A 26,781-nucleotide genomic window follows, 5' to 3' on the forward strand; every position below is an offset into this window, starting at 1 on the left:
CCTATCTCATTTATGTGGGATATGTTAAGAATTAGGTTCAGTACTAGCTGTAGTTCTCAACTTCGGCACCTTAGACAGAAAGAGAAACAAATGTGGGAAGGTGCTAAACCACCTGGAGAGAAAAAATATATACTTTTGATGTATTTAAAGAAGAACTTACATAGATTTTTTTACATAGATTTGTGTATAAAATGTCATTGCTTACAAAAATGAGAATTTTAAAAATAACTGTAGTCTTGAAAAAGTACAAAATTAAAAACAAAAAATTAAAAATATATTTATTTTTTATTTTAGCATTTATTCTTTCCAATGACAATATTTGATTGGGCCTATCTGTATGTATTTAATATGGGAAGCCCCTAAGGAAGATTTTCTTGGGTAAGCCATCTCAAAAGCAGTCTTTCTGCCTCCATAGGGCTGATTACATGCATAGTTGCTTTGGCTCATGCACTGTGATCTTAGCCAGTCAGCTATGGCTAGAGAAGGAGGTTTGGATTTACCCAGTACAGAGCACGATCTACAGTAACTTATGTAATATAGAATCAGCTTGAGTCAGTTTATCTCAACAGTAGACAGATGCCTAAAGATTTATAACTTTCACCTGAAATTTGCTAATAACAGGCTATTGATTTTTGGTCAAAATCATAGAAAAATATTGATAAGGATGAGGCCAGGAAGAAAGAACTGAAGCTCATCGCTAGGTTAGTCTGCACGCTTCGGATGGGGATGCCATCATTCAATCACTCACAGCTAATTGTTCTAGTATCTGGTCCATCTCCCCCTCCACATTGTATAATGAGGCGATCACGCAACAATTTACTAACAATTTGTTAAAATCTAGCTTGTAATATGTTTTCTTCCACCTACCAATTTAGTGATACTGTCAAAAATCGAGCAAAGATGTTAGTCTGCAGTGACTTTTTTTTTTGATGAGGCCATTCTAATTCTGGTCTTCACTGCTTCCTTTTCTAAGTGTTCATGTATTCTTAAAAAAAAAAAATTATCTCCTCTAGGATTTTTGTCAAGTCCTCTGATCTGTAATCCAATAAATCTAACTCCTTCCCCTTCTGAAAGTGGGAACAACATTTTCCATTCTTCAGTCTCCTGGCACCTCTCCGGTTTTCCATGGTTTCCTGTTTTCCACAGCGGTTCAGTAATTACAGCCATACACTCTCCATGTTCCCTGAGATGTAGTTTAGCCAGGCCAAGAGATTTGAAATCATCAGAGCAACTAGGATCCCTCTCATGATTTCTCCTGCCTCCTGGGTTTCAGATCACTCTAATATCTCCTCCCCACTCTGCCTGATCCCATGAGTTGGCAGAGATAGAAATTTATGGGATCCTTAATAGTTGCCAAAGGTCGTATCTATCTCCAGGTCTTTGAAAGGACCTGCACCTAATCTTCAGAGGCAGAGTCAAAGGCTCATTCTGAGGCATAACTGATAAACACTTAATATTTTATACTTAGAAAAACACTTAATATTTATACTTAGAAGTTGCTCACAATTGTGATGCTTCACTTTTGTAACCACCAGAAGCACAAAGACAATGAAAGTCCATTATTGCTTGTTCTATTGCTTCTGAGTATATTTATTTAATAATTATGAAGTAAAGCTTAAAAAGCCTGCAGTTCTAGTTCAAAAGGGCAGTGTCGGAGTATCCTAAACTGATTTCTTCCAATAGACGCACCAAATCTACAGCTACATATAGAAACATTTCCTCTGAAAGAAACCTAACAACTAGATGAATAACTTCTACACATTGGGTGAGTGAAAAAACTCCACACTGAAATAGGTAGGAGAGGCTGAAACATAATCTCACTGTATCCCCAGCCCTGCCATGGGAACCTACAAGTGGAAGGGAACTCACAACTCTGAGCTTCCCTGAGGAGTTAATGATCTGAACTCCATTATCAGGCATCCCAACTTTTTTTGGTATATATATATTTTTTATTGAAGTATAGTCAGTTTACAATGTTGTGTCAATTTCTGGCGTACAGCATAATGTTTCAGTCATACATGAACATATATATATATATTCGTTTTCATGTTCTTTTTCACCATAAGTTATTACAAGAATTCTAATATAGTTCCCTGTGCTATACAGCATGAACTTGTTATTTATCTAGTCTATATATATCAGTCAGTATCTGCAAATCTCTAACTCCCAATTTATTCCCTCCAACCCCCCTCCCCGCTGGGCAATCACAAACTTGTACTCTATGTTGAGAGTCTGTTTCTGTTTTGCAAATAACTTCATTTGTCTTTTTATTTTTTGAGGCATCCCAACTTTTAAGACCTGCCCCTGAGAGACGAGCCTCCAAAACATACAGCTTTGAAAGCCAAGAGGACTTGCACCCACAAGGCCCACAAGCTCCAGTGAACGGAGAAACAGCTCCTTCAGGGCCTGCACAGACCTACCTGGCTACCCCTCAACGGCCAAAGCAGAGGCAGCTGACTGAAAAGCACTCAGTCTTCCTGTGAAAGAGGCCTATTTGCTTATCTTCGTAACTAGGGCCTGAGGAGCAGGCTTCTAACTAAAAGTACATCTAAGGGCCCACTATAATCCTCTCCAGAGGCTTCGGACAGTAGGCATTATTTTCACCTTCTCCCTCTGCCTCACTGCCGGTCACCAGTATCTATTAGAAAGGAACTTGCGCACACATACAGTGCCCTGTATTACAGCTGCCACCCAGGGAACACCCCTTGGTCACCTGGCTCTGGTGGCCAGCAGGGCTTCTGTTTGCAGGTCCCAGAACACTTAACAAGTGGACAAACAGTTCTTAACGAGAGCACAGCACAGAGGCAGCAGACTAAAACACACCCCAGTCTTCCTGTGAAAGAGGCCTATTAGCTTGTCTTCCTAGCTGTGGTCTGAGGTGCATACTTACACACAGATCTAAGGGCTAACTACAGTCCTCTCCAGAGACTAGGGAGGCAGATGGGTGCCTCCCTCTGCCCTAACCCAGGTTGCTGGTATCTCTGAAAAAGGAACTTGTGTACTTATCTGGTGACCTGCTTTTTGTAGCTGCCTCCAGAAGACACATCTCTTGATGGTGTGAATGAAAAATATTGCAAATCATATCAGTAAACAAAGAATGTTGAAACCATCAAGTCATCAGCTGCGGTTGGCACCCCCCAGTGAAGACAAGCCTGCAGCCCAGCCTCTGCAGCCAAGCCTCTGCAGCCACTCACAGTGGTGTACCCTGAGGGGACTCAGAATATGAAAGGACTGGATACTGGCCCTAGATAGCTAGGTGCTTGTCAAAGGAATGAATTCAGTGAGCCCAAATGTTTGCTTCCTCCCATACATAGAAAAGCACTAAATTCTTTAACTTGAGATGCCTGGTTTTCTTTAGATAGCAAGTAATCTTTTATTGTTCCAGCTACTCAATCTTTGTTGTAAAGCTCCTATATCCTAGCTCCTCCCCTACCTCTTCGGAGCAGTCCCTCAGAGCGATCTGAGAGGCTGTCATCCTGGCTCAAGTCCTCCTGCCAAATAAAACATAACTCTCAACTTTCAGGCTGCACATTTATTTCAGTCGACAAGGGCCTAGATCTGGTGGCCCGTGGGGCTTTGTGTTCACAGATTCAGCAGGATGGCAGCAAACAATGCAACAGTTCTTAACTGCTGTTACTTCAGGGCTCAATGCAAAGAGAGTAGACAGAAATGACCATCTCACAGTCTTTCTCCTAAAGAGTTACATTTGCATACTTCAAAACCTGCTGCCTGAGGGTCTGGCTTCTAGTCAGCCCGAATCTAGACACCTAATGAAATATTCCTCTTTGGGACACTGACAGGTCTTTGCACACCCTTGACTACTTCAAGCCACTAAGGACAAAGTTGGCTGCTTGGGTAAGCAGAGCTTTGAGACACAATCAAGAGCCAGCAGGGTTGATCATCTATACAAGGCCACTCCTTTAAGACTAGAAGAGGTGGTTGTTTTAGCTAATGCAGAGAAACCAAAACAGAGGGGGAGGAACATGAAGAAAAAGAGGAATATATTTCAAACAAAGGAACAAGATAAAACCACAGAAAAAGACCTTAATGGAGATAAGTGATTTACATGATAAAGAGTTTAAAATGATGGTCATCAAGATATTCACTGAGCTCAGGAGAAGAGTGGGTGAACAGAGTGAGAATTTCAGCAAAGAAACAGAAAATATAAGAATGGACCAAATTGAATACAGAGCTGAAGAATGCAGTATCTGAGCTGAAAGAACACACTAGAAGGGTTCAACAACAGACTGGATGAAGCAGAAGAACGGATCCACAAACTTGAAAATGGTAATTGAACTCACCCAGTCAGAGAAGCATAAAGAAAAAAGAATAAAAAAAGTGAAGGTAATTTAAGGCAATTAAGTGCTGAAAGAAAAGTTTTTAAGCAAGTGCTGAAAGAAAAGTTTTCCCAACAAGCAAAAACTAAAGGAGTTCATTAACATTAGACTGGCCTTACAAGAAATATTACAGGAACTTCTTTAAATTGAAAAGAAGTTAGTAACAAGAAAAACATATGAAAGTATAACTCTTACTGGTAAAGTAAAATACATAGTAAAATTCAGAACAACCTAATGTTGTAAAGGTGGTGAATTAATCACTTATAGTGCTAGTATGAAGACTGAAAGATAAAAGTAGTAATACTTTCTAGTGACACTAGAAAGATTTGTTAATGGATACACAAGATAAAAAGATGTAAGCTGTGATGTCTAAAATGAAATGTGGGGGGATAGAGTAAAAATGTAGAGCTTTAGAATGCATTCAGACTTAAGGTGTTACATATCGCTTCTCGGCCTTTTGGCTAAGATCAAGTGCAGACTTAAGGTGTTACAAACTTAAAAGAGACAATTAGAAATACAAATTGTTTTATACAAGCCACGCGGTAACCACAAAGCAAAAACCTGTAATAAATACAGAAAAGAGAAAGAGAAAGGAGTCTAAGCATAGCACTACAGAAAATCATCCATTCACAAAGAAGAGTAACATACTAAATTGTCCAATCAAATGACACATAGTAGTTGAACGGCTGAAACACAAACAAACAAACAAACAAACCCAACAAGACCCATCTAGAAGCTGCCTATCAGAGACTCACTTCAGATGTTAAGGACACACAGAGACTTAAAATGAAGGGATAGAAATAGACATTCTACGCAAATACAAACCAAGAGAGGCTAGGGTAGTTATACTTGTATCAGAAAAAAATAGATTTCAAGACAAAGACTGTAATAAGAGACAAAGAAAACCATTATCTAATAATAAATGGGCCAATCCAACAAGAGGCTATAGGATTTGTAAGTATTTACACATCCAACATTGGATCCCTTAATATGTAAAGGAAATTATTAACAGATCTAAAGGGAGAAATAGACAACAATACAGTGATATTAGGGGACTTAACAGTCGACTTTTTTTCAATAAATAGTCCAGACCAAAAAAAGAAAAAAAAGAAATCAGTAAGGACACATTGGCCTTAATACACCAGATGCACCTCACAACTCTGAGCTTCCCTGAGAAAATTCCACCTAAAAACAATAGAATATACATCTTCTCAAGAGCACATGGTACATTCTCCAGGACAGATCATATATTAGCCCACAAAATAAGTCTTAATAAGTTTAAGATTAAAATCATATCAATAATCTTTTTTGATCACAACATTAATGAAAGTAAAAATCAATTACAAGAAGAAAACTGGAAAGTTCACAAATATGTGGAGATTAAACACATGCTACTGAAACAACAAATGGGTCAAAGGAAAAATCAAAAAGGAAATAAAAAAATATCTTGAGAGAAATTAAAATGAAAATACCACACACTAAAATTATAGGCTGCAGCAAAAGCAGTTCTAAATGCCTTCATCAAGAAACATCTCAAATAAGCAACTTAACTTTATACCTCAAGGAATTAGAAAGAGAACAAAGTTAGTAGAAAAGGAAACAATCATAGAGTGAAAATAAATGAAATAGAAATTAAAAAGACAACAGAAAAGATCAATAAAATTAAAAGCTGGCTGTTTGAAAAGATAAACAAAGTAGACAAACCTCTTGCTAGACTCAGAGAGGACTGATACATAAAACCAAAGTAGAAGAGGAGACATTATAACTGATACCACAGACACAAAGGATCATGAAAGACTACTTTGAACAATTATACACCAACAAATTGGACAACTTAGAAGAAATGAATAAAAGCCTAGAAATATACCACCTACCAAGACTGAATCCTGAAATATAGAAAATCTAAACAGATCAATTCCTAGTAAGGATATTGAATCAGTAATCAAAAAAACCTCTTAACAACAAAAGTCCAGGATGTGATGGCGTCACTGGTGAATTCCACCAAAAATTTAAAGAAAAATTAATACTAATCCTTCTCAAACTCTTTCAAAAAATAGAAGAGGAGGAGCCAATCTAAACTGATTTTATGAGGCAGTTACCACCCAGAAACCAAACCCAGAGAAGGACCCTAAAAGAGAAGAAAATTACAGGTCAATATCCCTGATGGACATAGATGCAAACATCTCCCACAAAATATTAGCAAACCAAATTCAACAATACATTAAAAGGATCATGCACCACAACCAACTGGGATTTATTCCAAGGATGCAGTAATGGTTCAACATCCACAAAAATCAATGTGATATAACACATTAATAAAATGAAGAATAAAAACTATATGATCATCTCAGCAGGTGCAGAAAAAGACTGACAAAATTCAACATCCATTTATAATAAAAACTCTCAACAAAGTGGGTAAAGAGGGAATGTACTTCAACATAACAAAGACATATGACATAGCCCACAGCTAACACCGTACTCAAAAGTTATAAGCTGAAACCCTTTCCTCTAAGATCAGAAACAAGAATGGTGACTCTCAACACTCTCATTCAACAGTGTTCAAAGTCCTAGTCACAGCAAGCAGGCAAGAAAAAGAAGTAAAAGTCACCCAAATCAGAAAGGAAGAAGTAAAACTGTCACTATTTGCAGATGACATATTATAGAAAATCCAAAAAACTATTAAAATAACTGAATTCAGTAAAGTTTCAGGTTACAGAATCAATATACAAAAATGATTGCATTTCTATATGCCAAGAATCAAAAGAGAAATTAAGAAAACAATCCCATTTACAATTGCATTAAAAAGAATAAGATATCCTGGTATAAAATTAACCAAAAAGGTGAAAGACCTGTACACTGAAACTGATAAGACACTGATGAGATCGCAGATGACACAAATAAATGGAAAGACACTCAATGGCCATGGATTAGAATATTGCTCAAATGTCCACACGAGCCAAAGTGACCTGCAGATTAAACTCAACCCTTATCAAACTCCAGTGGCATTTTCACAGGGATAGAACAACCCTAAAATTTGCTTTGAACCACAAAAGACCCCAATAGCTTAAGCAATTCTGAGAAAGAACAGTGCTGGAGGCGTTGTGCTTCCTAATTTCTAATTCTATTACAAACTATAGTAATCAAAACAGAACGGTCCTGGCATAAAAATAGACACATAGATCAATGGAAGAGAACAGAGAGCCCATAAGTAAACTCACATGTATCTGGGCAATTAGTCTGCAACAAAGGAGGCAAGAATACACAATGGGGAAAAGACAGCCTCTTCAGTAAATGGTATTGGGAAAACTGGACAGCTACTTGTAAAAGAATGAACCTAGAGCACTATCCTAAACAAACACAAAAATAAACTCAAAATGGATGAAAGACTTGAATGCAGAACATGAAACCATAAAACTCGTATGAAAAAAACAGGCAGTGAGCCTTGACATTGGTCTTGATTGTTTGGATGTGACACCAAAAGCAAAAACAAAAGTAAAAATAAGCAAGTGGGACGGCATCAAACTGAGATGCTTCTGCACAGCAAAGGAAACCATCAACAAAATTAAAAGGCAAACGATAAAATGGGAGCAAATATTTGCAAATCACTTATTGGATAAGGGCTTAACATAGCTTAACATCCAAAATACATAAAAAACTTATACAATTCATTAGCAAAAAACCCAAACAATCCGATTAAAAAATTGGCAGTGGCTTTGAATAGACATTTTTCCAAAGAAGATATACAGATGGCCAACAGGTACATAAAAAGATGCTAAATACCACTAGTCATCAGAGAAATGCAAATCAAAACCACAATGAGATATCACTTCAGGCGTTAGAAAAGCTATTATTAAAAAAGACAAGAAATGACAAATGTTTGTGAGAATGTGGAGAAAAGGGAACCCTCATGCACTGTTGGTAGGAATATATATTGGTGCAGCCACTGTGGAGAACAGTATGGAGGTTCTTCAAAAAATTAAATATAGAACTACCATATGATCCAGCAATTCCACTTGTGGGTGTTTATCCAAAGGAAATAAAAACACTAACTGGAAAAGTTATCTGCACTCCCATGTTCACTGCAGCATTACTGACAGTAGTCAAGATATGAAAACAATCTAAGTGTCCACTGATGGACAAATGGATTAAAAAAAGTGATATATATATATATACACACACACACACTCCTCTCTCTTTATGTATACACACACAATGAAATATTATTTAGCCATAAATAGAATATCTTGCCACATTTATGGATATTAAGGACATTAAGCTAAGTGAAATGTCAGAGAGAAAAAGACAAATACTGTTTATGATCTCACTTTATGTGGAATCTTAAAAACAAACCCAAAAAAAACCCAAACTCATAGACACAAAGAAGCGACTAGTGGTTGCCAGAAGTGATGGGTGAGGGGTGGGTAAAACGAGTGAAGGGGTCAAAAGGTACAAAGTTCCAGTTATAAAATAAGTCTTGGAGATGTAATTTACAGCATGGTTACTATATAGTTAATGATACTGCATCATATATTTGAAAACTGCTACACTAAGAGAGTAGATCTTCAAACTTCTCATCACAAAAAGAAAAAAAACTGTAACCATATGCAGTGAAGGACATTAACTAGACTTACTGTGGTGATTATTTCACATTATACAAATACTGAATGCGATACACCTGAATTGAATATAATGATACGTGTCAATTATATCCCAATTTTAAAAAAGGCCTGGGGCCCTTTTCTTAATGGAAAGCACCTGAATGGTGTTTGTTTGCTTGCTTGTTTTATTTTTTTATTCTCCCTCACTTAAATAATGTTATAATTGGAATGAGAAATTTAAATCTATGTGAAATACTAGAATATAAAAGTGAAAAAAAAAAAGACCATCTAGCTCTTACATTAAACAAGCACAATCAACAAGCCTCTGATGCTGTTCTCCTGTTAACATTGCTGGCAGCAGAACCTGAAAGAGTTCCCACAAAGAAAATTTGATAAAAACTGTCCATGATACAAACACTGCTTTAAGAGCATTACCCTTTTGATCCCCCAAGTCTAACACAATGTCAGACACTAGCCACATAAAATGTTTGCTAATTGAATTTACATGCCATATGAAAAATGCGAGTTACATCTTGGACTCTGAAAACCATATAATGATATCACATACAGTATGGGTTCAGGGAACAAGAAATGGGATTAGGAATGAACATGTGTTACAGGGACTGTTAACGACAACAAATGGAGATATTTTGCAGAACAATAGCACTTCAGCTTTCACTGGCATTTGAAGGGGCACAATAGAGAGCAAACTTTTTTCTTCTGCCAGTGTTCTTTTAAAAAAAAATGGGATAGAAACAAAAATTTCAGGGTGATAGGAGAAAAATCTCACGCCTATTGGAAAGGGGCGTAGATATTGCTAAGAGCGTACCTGCTGGTACAGATTCGTAGAACTAGGAACTGACTTAACTCTTACCTTGTCCTGGCTGAGTTCATATGAGACCACAGAAGAGTCACAAGTCACAAGCAGTCCTCAAAATGGATGGCTTCCTCGCCATGGAGGCTTGCTCCTGCAACCTGAAAGGAGACTCAGAATGAGAACTTCCTTGTGCCCACCCTCAAAAGGAAGGGGAGGAGCCAAGACCTGCCAGGTTCTTTGTCTCAAGTTCATCAGCTAGGTAAATTCACTCCACCTGGAGTTTGCGTGCTACGGGCCGGCCGAGCATGAGATTGCTGCCTAGAGAACTAAGACCTCCTCATAAAAACCAGAGAAAGAGCAAATTGTTTTCCGCTCAAGTTTTTTTTTTTAAAACACTTTTTGGCTTAGAATGCCTTTACATATTCGACTCCTTCCCAAACTCTAGATGGTAAGCAGGGCACATATGATTTTGTAGTTCAGAACTTGAGATGCCTCACAGTCACTTGAAACTCATTACATCAAAATGAATCTGTAATTTGGCACCCACCCTCCCCCAACACCTAACAGGTCGTTCCTCTAATACTCAGATAATGAGGAGTAATCCTTGATGATTCTCAGGTTATAATCTTTCACTTAGAATTTTTTCAACAGCCTTTTATCTATCTATCTATCTATCTATCTATCTATCTATCTATCTATCTATCTATCGGAGAAGAGGAGCAGTAAGGGAATTTGGAGTGTTACCTGTGTTACCTGAGTGAAATTGGCAGAACCTGTGTTAGCTCCAGTCCTAGTGACACAAGTGATAAGTTTCTCGTCCCCTTAGCTGGGTGTCAGTAACATCATTTTACGGGTGGAAGTGAGGAAGACTTTTTAAAAATGAAACACACATCATAAGCATAGCACTTAATGAATTTTTATAAAGGAATCCCACCTGCAACAACAAAGCAACACAGTTTAAATTTTTTTTTTTTGGTCAATGGAGGCACTGGGGATTGAATCCAGGACCTCATGCATACTTAGCATGTGCTCTACTACTGAGCTATTACCCTCCTCCTAGTTTAAAAATTTTTTAACAGAAGTATAAAGTAAACACAGAAAAGCATATGTATCTTTTAAATGAGCAGCTCAATAAGTTTTCACAAATTGAACATGTGAGCAACCAACACAAAAAGCAAAACATTACCATCTCTTCTGATCTCTTGTTCCCTTCTGGTCACTCCCACACAAGAGTAACTATCTGAACTTCTAAGAGAATTTATTAATTTTTCAACTCTTTATGAATGGGATCATACAGTATGTACTCCTGTGTCTGGCTTCTTCTGCTTCACATTCTTTTTGTGAAGTGTATCCATGTTACTGTGTATCTGTAGATCATCCATTCTCATTAGTGCATTGGAATATGTTGTGTGAATATACCTGTTCAGTTTTCAGTTTTACTTTTGGTAGCATCTGGGTAGTTTACAATTTGGAGCTATTATGAATAGTACTGATGTGAACATTTTTGCTCAATTATCTTTCAGGGTACAAATGTACTTACTTCTCCTGGGTTTATGTCTAGAGTGGTATTCTGGCTCAGAGGCATGCAACTGTTTGGCATTTGTAGGTGCTAGCCATCTTCTACAGTGTTCACTAATTTATACTTGCATCATACTACATAAGACTTCCGGTTGCTTGACATACTCACAAGCTGTTGTGGTGGCCCCCCAAAATGTCCACATCTTTTTAAACAGATTTTTTTTTTCAGAGCAGTTTCAGGTTTATAGAATTGAGCAGAAAATACAGAGTTCCCACATAGCCCTTCCCCACCCACACATATATACTCCCCTACCCTCAACATCCCTCATCAGTGTGGCATATTTGGTACAATCGATGAACCAACATGGGCACATTATTATCAACCAAAGTCCATAGTTTACATTAGGGTTCACTCTTGATGTTGAACATTCTATGGGTTTTGACAAATGCATAGGGACATGTAGCCACCACTATAGTATCACACAGAATAATTTCATTGCCCTAAAAATCCCTTGTGTTCCATCTAATCATTACTCCCTCCCTCCCTCTCCCCAAACCACTGGAAACTACGATCTATTTTTTCTGTAGCTGTGCCTTTTCCAGAATGTCATTTGGTTGGAATCGTACAGCTTGTAGCCTTTTCAGACTGGCTTCTTTCATTTAGTAATATGTCTTTTAAGTTTCTTCCATGTCTTTCATGGCTTGATAGGTCTTTTTATTTTTGCTGCACATATATTTTTTAACTTACATTTATGTACTGTTCATTGTTTCCAAGGTTTAGAGCTTTAGCTTTTTAAACGTACATAGTTATTAAAGGAATGAAACGAACCATAAAATAAGAATTAACTAAAAAAACCATACACCCTGCTATTATTTACTTAGCAACATTATTTATAATTGCCAAGATATAGAAGCACCTTAAGTGCACATCAATAGTTGAATGGATAATGGAGATGAAATATATAGATGTAATGGAATACAACTCACCCATAAGAAAGAAGGATATTTTGCCATTTGCAGCCCTTCATTCACTTTTTTTTTCACTTCAAAAACCAGAATTTTATAACCAGCATAAACATTTCCATTACATCAAAAACAACGGAACACCTAGAAATAAACTTAACCAAGGAGGTTACCTATACTCTGAAAACTAAAATGACACAAAGAAATGGAAAGATTTCTTCTGCTCTTGGATTGGAAGAATCAACACTATCAAAATGGCCACACTACCCAAAGCAATCCACAGATCCAATGCAACCCCCATCAAAATACTCAAGATTCCTCACAGAACTACAACAAACAATTCCAAAATTTATAAGGAACCACAAAAGACCCCGAACTGCCAAAGCAATCTTTTGTAGGTTTTTTTTTTTCTGTCTTCTTTTTGTTCTCTTTTCTTATGGTTTGATGACTAAAGAAGGTCCTTCAATATTTGTTATACAGCTGGCTTGGTGGTGCTGAAATCTTTTAGCTTTTGTTTATCTGTGAAGCTTTTGATTTCTCCATCAAGTCTGAATGAGAACCTTGCTGGATAGAGTATTCTTGGTTGTTAAGTTTCCTCTTTCATCACTTTAAATATATCTTGCCACTCCCTTCTGGCTGTAGAGTTTCTGCTGAAAAATCAGCTGATAACCTTATGGGAGTTCCCTTGTATGTTATTTGTTGCTTTTCTCTTGCTAATTTTAATATTTTCTCCTCATCCTTAATTGCTGACAGTTTGATGACTATGTGCCTTTGTGTGTTCCTCTTTGGGTTGATTCTGTGTGGTACTCTCTGCGCTTCCAGGACTTGGGTGACTGTTTCCTTTCCCAAGTTGGGGAAGTTTTCGGTTATTATCTCTCCAAAAATTTTCTCAGGTCCTTTCTCTCTCTCTTCTCTTTCTGGGAGTCCTATAATGTGAATATTAGAGCCCCTCGAGTTATCCCAGAGTTCTCTTAAACTATCCTCATTCCTTTTTATTATTTTTTCTTCTTTCTGTTCTTAAGTAGTGATTTCCACTAATCTGTCTTTTAGCTCACTGATCTGTTCTTCTGCCTCATTTAGTCTGTTCTTGGTTCCTTCTAGTGTATTATTCATTTCAGGGATTTTATTCTTCAACTCTGTTCGGGCATTCTTTATATTTCCCAACTCTTTGCTAAAAACTTCACTCTGTGCATCTATACTCCTCTTGAGTTCTCTGAACATCTTGGCCATCAGTACTTTAAATGTTCTCAGATAAATTACCTGTCTCCTTAGCACTTATTTCTTCTTCTGGGATTTTATCTTGTACCTTAGCCTGGGAGATATTCCTTTGCCACCTCATACCTATCTTTCTATGTGTTTGTGGATTCCTTCCACAGATTTTCTGATTATTGTTTTCTTATTTCTAGTATCTTCCCCTGGTGGATGAGGCTGGACTAGAGGCTTATACAGGTTTCCTGGCAGGAGGAGCCAATGCCTGCCCACTGCAGGGTGAAACTTGGTCCTGGAACTCTTGGTGGGTAGGGCCTTGTCTAGAGGTGTTTGTGGCTTGGGAAGTCTGCTGATGGGTGTGGCTGTGTTCCCACCCTTTACCTTGTTTGGCCTGAGGCTTCCCTACAGGCTGTTGGGTGAGGCTAGGTCTTGGTGCTAATGATCCAATCAAGGTGTCAGCCTCCAGGAAAGCTCATGTAGATGAACACTCCCAGAATGTCCACCACCAGCTTTTATGTCCCCTGAGTGGGCTGCAGCTGTCCCCCACGTCCCCAGGAGACCCCAAATCCAGCAGGCAGGCCTGGCCCAGGTTCCGATGAAATCACTGCCTCTGTCCTTGGACCTGGCACACACAAAATTCCATGTATGCTTCCCAAGGGAATGGAGTCCCTGTTTCCCCTAGGCCCATGAGGCTCCCAGAGCCAAGCCCCCCAGAGCCAAGCCCCCCTGGCCTTCAAAATCAGATGTCCTGGGGTCTCCTTCTCTTCCCAATGCCAGAACCCGGGCTAGGGAGCCTACTCAGAGGGTATGGGGCCCAATTATATCATGAGCATGCCCCTCCTACCATCCTGCTGTGGTTCCCTCTTTATGTTTCCAGTTGCAGAAGATCTTTTTCGCTAGGTTCCAGTCTTTTTTTCCTGATGGTTGTTTAGCATTCAGCTGTGGTTTCGTTGTAGTTGTGAGGAGAAGCAAGCTCATGGTCCTACCACTCTGCCATATTGACCAGAACTCGAAATCGTTATTTTTATTTTTAGCAGATTCCTTTCTGTGATTTCCAAAATGTCCACATCTTAATCCCTGGAAACTATAAATATGTTATCTTTCAAAAGGAACTTTGCAGATCCACACTGGAAATCCACTATTAATTCAGTTTCTCTCTGGGGATCGTCTCAGTTCTTAACTACTAAAACCCTCCACATCCTGTTTTAGGTGTGAAGATTATCAGAAAAAATTATTTGAATCACTGCAGAGAGAAGACAGCAGAGGGACTTTGGTTCTAGACAGTGGGAATCATGCTGAAATTTTTATAATGTGTATGGAAGGAATGATTCAGCTTAAGGCTGAAAAAACCAAATCCTAAAAAATATTTGAGGTATATTTTAAAGCTTGTTATATCTGACATGATGAGCAGTAAGTAACATTCATAAATGGTCAGTTTCTCTTACATTAGTCATATTTTTGACTTTCTATAATTATTCATAATATGCTTTATGAACCTCATGCTGGAAAGCTAGACTTCCCTGTTAAAGCAGAACAATTTTTAGACAGTACATCTTTACACTGAATGGGAGGCAAAGAAAATATTGAAGCCTGCAATAACAGAACAGTGTTGAGTCAAATATAATCATACTTTAGAACTTCACATCAATGAGATCAGTTAGCTCACCAAAGTTCTTTAATTTTCTAGGTCATAAATTTCAATTTTCTTATAATAATCTAGAAGGGATTTAAACACTTTATATGAGTACTTCTCAAGATTTCCTCATAGTTGTGCATTCATTAAAGCTGACACACTTCTGTGAGGAGGAAGATGTTTCTGATTTTATATTTTCTATTTTTAACAATTGCCTTTTCTCTCTGCACATGTGTTTTAGCTCTTTTTCTTCAAAGTGTTTATATTTCCTTGTTACTTCATCTTCCTAATACCTCCTCATGCTCTCTTCTGAAATTCATGGTTGTTTTCCCCCCTCCCCACCTGCCAAGCATGTATAGAAAGTAGAATACGTGTGTGTGTATGTGTATGTGTATGGATGTAAGTGTGCACGCATGTATGTATGTCTGGTGCCCATGCTGAACCAAACAGCTGTGGAGGGGGGAGGAACTGGGGACCAATGGGAGTGAAGTACTGCCACTTATGACCGCCTCTTAAGCAGAGCACCTTTCTTAGAGAGGACAGTGTATGTGAAAGCTACTGTGGCTAATATTCTTAGCACATTTGTTGCCTTCATCTCAGTCTCTTTTCCTGTGCTGTTCCTTAAGTTACCACTGCTTTCACCAACTCCTTTCACTCTTTCAATTTTCCCTGGGTGACCTCATGGCTTTAATAGCACTTGCTCTATCTTTAGCTCAAGTGACTTAAATGAACTCCAGATTCTGGATATCACATAGGCACTAAACTCAGCATATTCCAAAAGAAACCAATACTTTACATCTCCATGGAGCAAACTGTTCCTTTTCTTGCATGTCTTATGTCAGAACTATAAAATGCATGTAATTATTTATTTATATATAATATTTCACATGATAGAAAACATATATTCTGTAATTAACTTACATTTCTCACCATGACCAAAATCTCCCCTACGTTAACATAAATGCAATTAATTCATAAAGATATTTTAAAATAAGAAATATAAAGAAGTACAGAAAGAAAAGCAAGCCTTCCTCTCATTTCTGACCTCCAGACTCCAGTGCTCATCCTCATTGTTAACTACTTGTCCCAATATCTGCTGCATCCTTGCAAAGATCCTTTATATAAATTCATATGCATGCATACTTTTCTTAAAATTTATATCCTGCTTTACAGCCTTATGAAAGTCTGGGAATCTTTTGTGCATACTGTTCTTTCCTTGCTTTCTTGCTTTTTTTTTTTAACAATATAACCTGAATAATTAAAAATAAAATAAATACAGGAATGCTTATAGTCAGAATTTACACACGGGAAACTGCTTGTAGTCTTCTCATTTGGGTTCTTAAAACTAACTCTACTTTAATGTAGAACTGTATCCTTTCAAGGAGGAAATACTTTAAGCTATTGGTGATTTAAAATTTGTTTTATATACTTTTTTTTGTTAAAATAATATATTTTTAGTTCTTTTTTTTTTCAAGATGGAGGTAATTAGGTTTTTTTTGGGGGTTTTTTTTGTTTTATTTTGTTTTTTTTAATTGAGGTACTGGGGATTGAACCCAGGACCTCACGCATGCTAGGTAGGCGTTCTACCACTGAGCTAGACCCTCCCCCCTAAAATAATATACTTTGATTAGAGATATTTCTGCACATTTTTAACCTATTATATAGAGGCTATACATTTTTAGCCACTTTTTTTCAGTATGTACTACTCTGTTTCCAAACAATATGCTCACCTTTAAATATGTTTTATCTTCATCAATTTTAGACATCATTTATTGGTATTGTATTTGTTTAAAAAAAAAGTTCACCTCTCTTACACAGTCCCTCTCCTACTAACTCCCCTAACTCCAATCTTCCAATAGAATTATATAAGAACTCTGATTAAAATGGAGGAGAACAAGATGGTTGAGCGGGGGAACATGGAACTCACTTTCCCCCATGAACACATCTATATGTAAACAATTCTCACTGAAAAGTAACTTGAGACTGGTAGAAAGACTCCTGTACAACCAAGGATGGAAGAAATATCCACATGGAATTGGGTAGGAAGGGAAGTGATTAGGTTGGGACCTGTGCCCCTGGGAGGGGATTTAGAAAAGGAGGGGGATTACACAGGTGGAGTAACCTCCCTGTGGGAGTAGTTTGAGCCACATATTAGGCACCCCAGCTCTGGAGTCCAACACTGGGAAGATGAATACCCTTGGCTGCTTTGTGGGCCAGTGGGACTAACAGGTAAGATGTGAGAAGCTTGGATTTTTCTTGTGAGGAGTGCACAGACGACTGCTTACTCCTGAAACAGGGCAGAGAGGGTGGATTGAAATGACACTGGATGCTGGCCAGTTTCCCAAAAGAGAAAGGCAAATACCATGTTATCATTTATTTGTGGAATCTAAAAAATAAAACAAACAAATATATATAACAAAACAGACTCAGATATAGAAAACAAACTAGTGGTTAACAGTGGGGAGAGGGAAGAGGGAAGGGGAAAGATAGGAGTATAGGATTAAGAGTTACAAACTACTATGTATAAAATAAACAGCAACAAAGATATACTGTACACCACAGGGAAATATAGCCATTATTTTGTAATAACTTTAAATGAATATAATCTATGAAAATACCAAATCACTATGTTGTATACTTGAAATTAATAGAATATTGTAACTCATCTATTCTTCAATTTAAAAAAATAAATGAAAAAGACAAAAAGAATTTTGGTTAAATTTGGAGACTAAATTTTACATTATTATTACATTGTTAGAATTCTCTGCTTTGCCAAGTGATGGTCTACAATTATCACTTGGTCTTTCCCCTGGAGTATATAAATGCCTGTTTTCTCATTTACTTTGTTTTCTATGTGTCTATTGATATTTTTCCTCCAAATGCTAAAAGGTATCTGTCAACTTCTATTAATATTTTCTGTCTACTCAAACATATCAGGGCTATGCTTACTGTGGAGTATGTCCTGCAAGGACCTCTGACATGCCCTAGTTGCTCCTAGTTGCTCTCCAGGCTCCTACAGCACTGCGGTCTTACTTGGATTTCTTTCATTGCTTTCCTTCATAGCGTTTCCTATCTTCTACATCTCATCCTTCTTTTGGTTTAGCAACCTCTAAAACTCTTTAAGAAAGAGTGCTGGGATGTAAACATGTTGAATGTGAATATATATTCAATTCCTATGTCTGAATGACAGTTTGGTGGGGTAAAAGTTTTAAATCAAAGATGATTTTTCGCTGATAACGTAAAAGGCATTGCTCTATACAATGAAGTATCACCTTACGCCAAATTGGTCATCATCAAAACGTCTGCAAGTAATAAATGCTGGAGAAAATATGGAGAAAAGGAAACCCTTCTCCACTGATGGTGTGCATGTAAATTGGTTCTGCCACTATGGAGAACAGTATGGAGGCCCCTTAAAAAACTAAAAATAGAGCCACCATATGGTGTGTATATCTGGAAAAGATGACAACTCTAATTTGAAAAGATACATGCACCTCAATGTTCATAGCAGCACTATTTACATTAGCCAAGACACGGAAGCAACCTAAATGCCCATCAACACATGAATCAATAAAGAAGATGTGATAAAATACACACACACACACACACACACACACACACACACACACACACACACACACAATGGAATATTAGCCATAAAAAAGAATGAAATAATGCCATTTGAAGCAACATGAATGAACCTAGAGATAATCATACTAAGTGAAGTAAATCACACAGAGGAAGACAAATAACATGATAACATTTACATGTGGAATCTAAAAAAATGATACAAATGAACTTCTTTACAAAACAGAAACAGACTCACAGACATAGAAAACAAACTTATGGTTACCAAAGGGGAAAGGTAGGGGGGAGAGATAAATTAGGAGCTTAGGATTTGCAGATACTAACTACTATGTATAAAACAGATAAACAATAAGGACCTACTATATAGTGCAGGGAGCTATCTTGTAATAATCTATAATGGAAAAGAATCTGAAAACGAACATGTATATATATTCCATCTGGAGGTTTTTCTCCTTTCATTCTGTAAACTATATTATTTCTGTAATGATTCTTCTCTCCTTTGTTTCTCTCCTCTTTTTATTTTTTCATTCTGGAACTATTATTTGAGATGTTGGGCTTTCTATACTGACCCTCTTTCTTAATAAAAAAATTTTTTTTCTATCTGTCTCTTTGTTCTAGTTTTCTGAGATATTTCCAGAACTTTATCTTCCAAATCTCCTTTAAAAATTTTATTTTAGTTTTCTATGTTTAATTTTTTTAAGTTCTTACCCGTTTCCTTTTAAATAAACTTTCATCATTGCTTCATGATTGAAATACAGTCTCTAATTTTTTAAGATTAGTGATATATTTTTGGAAGTTTTCTTATGCTCCTTGTATATGCTCTGTTTTCTCTGGCCTCCATCTCTGTTATTTTTAGCCTGTTCTTATATTAGAGACTTTTTAAAGTTCTTACATTAGAGACCTGGCAATGCTTAGCTCCCCAACTTGTATTCAGAGAGAGACTCTAAGAAGTAATGGCATCACTGAGTGTAAGTCGAGTCGGCTAGTAGACTTCACGGTAGTACAGAAAAAAAGGCAGCAAGGTGGTCTTCTTATTACAGGAAATACGGTGTACATTGTCTCGGGCTGTTCAGTTTCACAGTGAAGAGTCCTATAATCCCCAGCCCTGGGGTTTTGACGGAGTGAGGCAAGGCCCACAGCTGGAACAGTAGGCTCTCTCTCACCACCCCTCCCTGTGGCTTTAGCCCAGTTTCTGCGTGCCTCTGCCTTCAGGTCCTGAGGCCCTACAGGGGTCCAGGGGCAATTTAGCCCAACTGACACTTTGAATCCCCTCAGCAGGTGCCCGTATGTTATCTTTTCCCACTTTGCTTGGTCAGGTGCCAGTTTCCAAGTATTTGTTAGTTATTTTTCTTTTCCAGTGATTTATTGACCTTCCTTGTCTGCTGCCATCACCTCACCGTTCTCACCTTTGCCTTTATATTTGTACTTCTTAAAATCCTTTACCATCAACTCAGTAAGGTTTCCAGAGGGGGAAAAAACCCAAATGCTGAGAACATATAATGTCTAACTGAAATAGTCACGAACAGGGAGAAAGAAAGGGTGCTAGGTGCTAAAAGATAGTGGGTAGGAACCTCTAGTCCAGGGGTTAGCAAATTACTGTCTGCTGGCCAGACCTGGCCCATGGCCTGCTTTTGTGTGACCCATGAGCTGAGCCTGGTTTCTACACTTTTACAAGGTTGTAAAACAGAACAAAACGCAAGAGGGATATGTGATAGGAGCCATATGTGGCCAACAAAGCCTAAGTAATTATCTGGCTCTTTACAGAAAAATCCTGCTGACCCGCCCCTAAGTGCAGTGGTTCTCAACTTGGGAGTTTTAGAAACATACTGAGGCCAGTTCCCACTCTGCACCATTAGCGAGAGTTCTGAGGGGTGAGGCTCAGGAAGAGGGTGATTTTAATGTTTAGCCAGAGTACTATGAAAAGTCCCCCTACTGAAAAATAATATTATCCACTACCCCAAAGCACCACCACTGCTACCAGCAACAACAACTTAAGTCCCTGAAAACCTCCAAAGACATATGTGGCTATTTGATAAATTTCTATGCTTCTTTTTCTGTGTATTTTCTTGGCAATATTATATGTGCACAGAAATTGTTTCTGGAAGTTTTACCATGAAAGCAGAAATTCTCTTGTCTCTCCCATTCTGTAGGAACAATCTCTTTAAATTTTTTGGCTGATTCTTTTCTCCTCAGTTTTACATAATATGTTTAAATTGCTTCTTCAGGATTTTTCAATTTTAGAAAATACATATTTCGTCCCACCACAGAAAAAGATGTCACTTTCTTGTATACCCTCACCCTACCACACACATGCAAGCTTCCTATCCCATACTCTGTCCTTTTTAATTTAATACGTTTTTGTTAGAATATACATTTTGTTAAATGTGTTCATTAGTATGTAAATACTATTCACAGCTGAGCAACATTGTTTCCAGTGATTCTGTTCCTGCACACTTTTACATTTTTTCTGAAGTTAGTGATTATCTTGCTTTTTATCTCTTTCCTTAGTTTTTCATATACATATTGCTATTTTAATACCAAATTGTTGCCAGTTGTGTAGAGCTCCTGTCAGTAAAGACATTATATATTATATCAGTCTCATCTTTGTGCAACAAAGCACATAGCTGTCATCATGGAGTCTTTCTTAACCTTTCTCTGGGATTTCCTTTGCGTCTGCGTTGTGTGAAGTCCTCTGGTTTCTAGAGCCCACATCTTCCTCTTTTTTGGTTTAAGACTTCATCTTGGAATATATCCTTCAGTAACTTTCTGAGAAAGAGTGCGTGGGAGATCTCAAACACATGAGATGCTGTATGTCTGAAAATGTCATTATTTCATCTGCACATTATTGATAATTTGCTTGCAAATAAAATTCCAGGTTGGAATTTATTTTCCTTTATATTTTGATGGCCTCATTCCACTGTTACCCAGCTTTCGGTCTTGTTGTGTGAACAGTCATTCTAGCTTCTTATTTTGTGATGTGGCAGCTTGTATTTTCCAAATATAGATGCAAAATATCTTTTATCTCACATGCTCTTCTACAACGTGAACTTTTCACCCTCCCACTGACGTGTGTGTGCTTCTCCCTTGAACTGAAGTGGCTAGTGATTTGCTTATGATCAATACAATGTGGGAGAAGTGATGGTGAGGGAACTTTGAGGTTAGGTTAGAAAAACCAATGTACTCCCACCTTGTTTGTGGGGACACTCATTTATGGAACCCTGATTTGCACTGTAAGAGTTTGAATACCCTAGTGGGCAGGGGTGAGATAGGGGTGGGGGATTAAGAGGTACAAAATACTAGCTATAAAATAAATAAGCTAAAGGATATATTGTTTAACACAGAGAATATAGTCAATATTTTATAACTAAAAATAGAATATAACCTTTAAAAGTTGTGAATCACTATGCTGTACACCAGAAATTTATACAATATTGTACATCAACTATCTCAATACATTTTTAAAATTAATAATAAAAAATAAAATGTGGGGGAAAAAAAGAGCTTGAATACCCTAGATACCACTCTCTAAGGAAACCCAGGGCAAACAGAGAAGCCACAGGGTGTGATTCTGTCAACAGCTGTAGCTGAGGTTCCAGCTGACAGCATCAAATGCTAAATATGTGAGTGAGACGTCAGATGATTCCATCCATCTGTTGGGTTATCTCTAGCTGTTGAGATAAAGTTGCAGCTGAAGTTGCAGATGTTGTAAAGAAGAAACAGTCATTACTACTGTACCCTGTCCAATTTTCTGACCTATAAAACCAAAGCACATAACAAAATTGTTTTAGCCACAAAATTTTGAGAGAATTTGTTGCACAACACTAGTAACTGGAAGAATATGTGACTCTTAAATTATTTTTCTGGAAGTTTTCAGGGTTTTATACTTGTTTTCAGCATTCTGAAAGTTTATGACGGTCATTTTACCCATTATAATGGGCACAAAGTGTGTAGTTTCAATCTGAGAAAAGTCCTTAGCATTCAGTTCTTGGAAATTTTCTTGAACTGTGTCAGCAGTAATATTTTCTCTCTATTGTCTCTTTTCCTGGTGCTCCTCTTATTTAGATATCAGACCTCCTGGGCTAATCTTCTAAATTTCTCATTTCTTATTTATTTTATCTTGCTTTCTAGCTCTTAATCTTTCTATTCTAATTCCTGAGATATTTCCCAAAATTTGCTTTCCCTATACTTATCATAGTTTTAACTTCCAAGACATTTTTAGGCATCCTATTCTTTTTTCAAATGTAATTTTTCTTTCTCTCTGTACTAGGATATAGATAACCATTTTGGTGGTGTTGTTTGCGTAGTTGTTTGTTTTTCTTTCTCTTCTACTGAAATAATCTCTGTTGCCTTTGTCTGTCTTTGGTCTGTTTCTTTGATTTTGTTCTGATCCTTGGTTGTTTTCAATATTTAAGAATGGGGCACTAAAATTGGGGAGAAGTAGTTGATTGTGGGTTTACTGCCTGATATCCTAGCTGGGTTATTTCTTTGGGGAAATCTCTGTGTCATTACTTTTATCTTCATTTGGGGTGGGGGAAGAAGGGCTGGTCAGATTCTAAAAGAGTGATTGTCCAACTTCCTATCTGAGTGGAAAGGTCTAGCTGTCAGCATCTGGAAGTCAAGTGGGGAAGAGGGTTGAGTGACATTTCTACCTGGCACTCTTCATCTATGTGCACTGTCTTTCCTGACAATAAACCTCTAGCATCCAAGAGGAGAGGACAGTTGCTTAGTTACGTGGAATGGGAGAGGTAGCCTGACATCTAACTTAGACTCTCAGTCGTCCTCCGATGTCCTACTTTTTTCCTCTAGATCCTTCAATTCCTGTGCTTTTAAGGTTTTGCAGTATGAATTTTACTATTTCCTTGTTTTTCCTTACTGGCTTAAGATTTAGCTTTTATGATTCAGTTTTGATGCTGCTAAATCAGTTGTCACTTATCCATTTCTCTTATAGCTGCTGAAATTTTGTGACTGTCATTTTCTTTCCTTTTCCTTTTGTCCTTGAATAACATGCTTTTTAGATAGCTCTTTTATATGATTTTAATGGAATCCTGGGAGGCAGAAAAAATAAATGTATGTACTCAATCTACTATCTGAACATCTGTCTAAACCTGCACATCAACAGATTCTCTGCAGTACAATTTAGGATTTGTTAGCTAATCTAGATATATCTTATTAAGTTTCTTTTCCTGTAAGATTAGTATATTTTTATGCTGTAGTTTCCATGTGGTCAAACATTTAGGTTTCATTTCTATTTGTTATCAAGAAGTTGAAAATGATAGCATGTTATGAAAGTTGCTAGAATATCTTTGATGATCTTTAACTGAGAATTTATTTTAAAGTGTTACTGTACATGTGCCAATATAAAAGAGCAAATTCCAAGAGCTTTGTCGTACAAGAAAAAGGGCATATGAGGTTTCTACACATATCCTCGGGATACAGTAAGGGAAAGCATCCAACTTGGTAAAGTTAATTCTTAAATGATTTAATTTCACAAGGACTATTTAAAACGTTCCCTTTCTGATTGGGGGTGCTGGTGAATGTTGAGGAAGGGGGTGGCCATACGGCTGCCAACTAAATCTTTTTCTAGATATACTAAGTAACCTGATTTTTTCAAAGGAGGATTTTTTTGGTTTTGTTTTGTGTTTTTTAATTAATTTTTTGTTTTTGTTTGTTCATTTTACATTTCTATTCTCTGACCATGCCCTGAGCCATTAACTCAGCTAATCTGATAGCTCTGACTTCACATGGCCAGCATCAAATACAGTTGTGGCCATGGACCCTAGAGTTGATCCTATCATTTGTTTTTAACTTTCTAGGGGTAGTCCATTTCCTGATTTGTTCCTGTTCTTGGTTTCTGACCTCTTGGCTGTTCTGTTGCCTATGATTTCATATTCGTCCCTTGATCTTAGGGCTGATATGGCTCCTTCTGTGCTCTTACGTAGCTCTGCTCCTTGGAATGGGCTTGTCTAAGCCCCCGGCTAATAACCCTGCATGATTCAGTCTGGCCTCTGACATCCCAGCTCAGGATTGCCCACTTCACTTGTGTGTTAGCAGGTTTAACCTGGCGCTGTCATTCAGACTCACACCATACTGGTAACCAAAGAATGGTCTGTTAGATTGCAGAGTGATTTGCTGTTCAGTGGATAGCATCTCTTTTATTCCCTTAAACACAAAAGTTAAATACGTTTTATGTATAATTCTGAGCCTGTGATGAGCTGAGTGGTATCTTGTGTTTCAGTACTTAAAAAAGTACTTATTTATGTTAACTAAAATAGAGTTGGCTTATGTTATTATGTTAGTTTCAGGTGTACTACACAGTGATTTGACATTTGCATACATTACAAAGTGATTGCCATGGTAAGTCTATTAACCATCTGTCCCCAGAGTTATTATACTATTATTGATCATATTCCTTATGTTGATCACATCCCCATAGCTTATTTATTTTATAACAGAAAATGTTATATACGACCTTTGAATTGTTCCAGAAAATGTCCTAAGTATTGGTCTAGTTGAGACCTTATTTCCTTCGAACAAATTCAAGCCATGTACTGTACAAAGCCCAGGGAATGTTTCTAGAATTTCATCCAATATTAGCTTGAATTTTTTTATTTAACAAATGTTAGTGCCAATTTGACAGGTGTCAAGGATGCCCAGCCTATCCAGAGAATTGTGAGAAATAGTAAGTGGTTGCTAGCTAAACCACTAAGATTTGGGCTGATTTGTTATGGAGCATTATTGTGACAATAGATAACTGATACAAATTCAGTATCCTGAAGTAGGATGCTACTATGAAAAAACTTATACGTGGCATAGGTTTCTGATTTAGGTGGCAGATATAGGCTTTTAAGTGGCAAGGAAACTGTTCACAAAAACTGGAAGAGAAGTAAAGAAACTGCTGCAGCAAGCTGGAAAAATTGTGTCCCATGTTAAATAGTGGCAAAACAATTTGCAAAACTGTCACCTGTGGGAACTGGAAAAATAAAAAATGTACTCAGTGACTTTTGACTTGAGTAGGGAGATTGTCACACAGAATGTTAAAACTGTCAGGTATCTTTTCTTAGCTGCATATGATAAAATGCTACATAAAAGAGATGAGAGAGAAAACACTGATTTGTAAGCAGAATTTACAGAGAATTTAGAGGACTTAGAGGACTGGAAAATAAAGCTGCTTCTTATCTTCACGCACTTGATTCAGTAAATTATCAAAGTAAGATAGATACTAAGGAATAGCTCAAATCAAGGATGTGACTAAATGAACTTATGTTAAGACCTATGAAAGAAGCAGGGGGTGGTTCCTGGTACAACTTTAGGCAACAACAGAGCTTCTAGGAACCATAAGATCTTGCTTCACAGCAGCCTGACCTAAGCAAAGTAGTACTAATTGAGTCTAGAGAGGGACCTGTTTGAAAATAACTGTAGGTGTGAACTTTGCTAAACGTGGTGTACTCCAATTAGATTCATAGAAAACTTACAATTTTTTTAAGGGAATGTCACAGGTTAAAGTGCTACTAGCATGGATGAAAAGGTTGTGAAGCCATTTAAGATGTAAAAGGTCTTTGGAATCATAACTTGCTATAAAGAGAGAGTAGGCTAAAATGGTTGCTTAAGGAGCATTCTTTTCCTTACCTTCCCACAGGAGCTTTGAGGAAAACAAGGAACAGAGAGATTATGACGTAGAACGGGTTTTCCACTTAGACATTGAAGTGCTAAAAAATGAAGAGAAAAGAAAAACTGAACTAACTATAAGAAAGCTTAGCAAATGGCAGAAAGATTGCTAGAAAAATTAATTGGCAGTGGAGGGGGAGCAAGCCATAAAAAATTTGTTTCAAAGAGGTAAGGTTTTAGTTGGCAAGCATACTGGGGAGTGAGAGGGATGTTGACACACTCCCCTCTCCACCCTTTTGAGAGAGTGATAGGGGAAATGATGGAAAGAAAAGCTAAGCTCCAGGATAAAAATGTAGAGTAGTTTGTTTATTAAGTACTGCTATGTAAGGAGGGTGAGCGTAAGTTCCTGTTTTCACAGAATTGTCATGGGTTATATCTAATACCCTGGGATCCTGCGTGGTTTACCATTTGTCCTGGCTAAAATGTTCTAGTTTGGACAATGAATTCTGTGGTCAT

At 37.4% G+C, this 26,781-nt stretch overlaps 1 protein-coding gene across 17 annotated transcripts in view; it reads right to left on the minus strand.

The window, feature by feature from the left end:
* The window catches only part of IGSF10 (immunoglobulin superfamily member 10), a 206,289-nt gene that overhangs the window by 69,115 nt on the left and 110,393 nt on the right, over positions 1 to 26,781 (minus strand). For 12 of the 17 annotated variants that reach the window (XR_012071792.1, XR_012071801.1, XR_012071805.1 and 9 more), the window contains 2 exons: positions 26,287 to 26,366; positions 9,810 to 9,910 (listed from right to left, as the gene is read on the minus strand). The gene's annotated coding sequence lies outside the window, so the exon portion shown is untranslated. Of the gene's footprint in view, positions 1 to 9,809; positions 9,911 to 10,496; positions 10,619 to 26,286; positions 26,367 to 26,781 lie in introns of those variants that run through there. The other 5 variants (XR_012071802.1, XR_012071800.1, XR_012071786.1 and 2 more) reach the window with 3 other exon arrangements.

Source organism: Vicugna pacos, chromosome 1, assembly GCF_048564905.1.
Source record: "Vicugna pacos chromosome 1, VicPac4, whole genome shotgun sequence".
NCBI lineage: Eukaryota > Metazoa > Chordata > Mammalia > Artiodactyla > Camelidae > Vicugna > Vicugna pacos.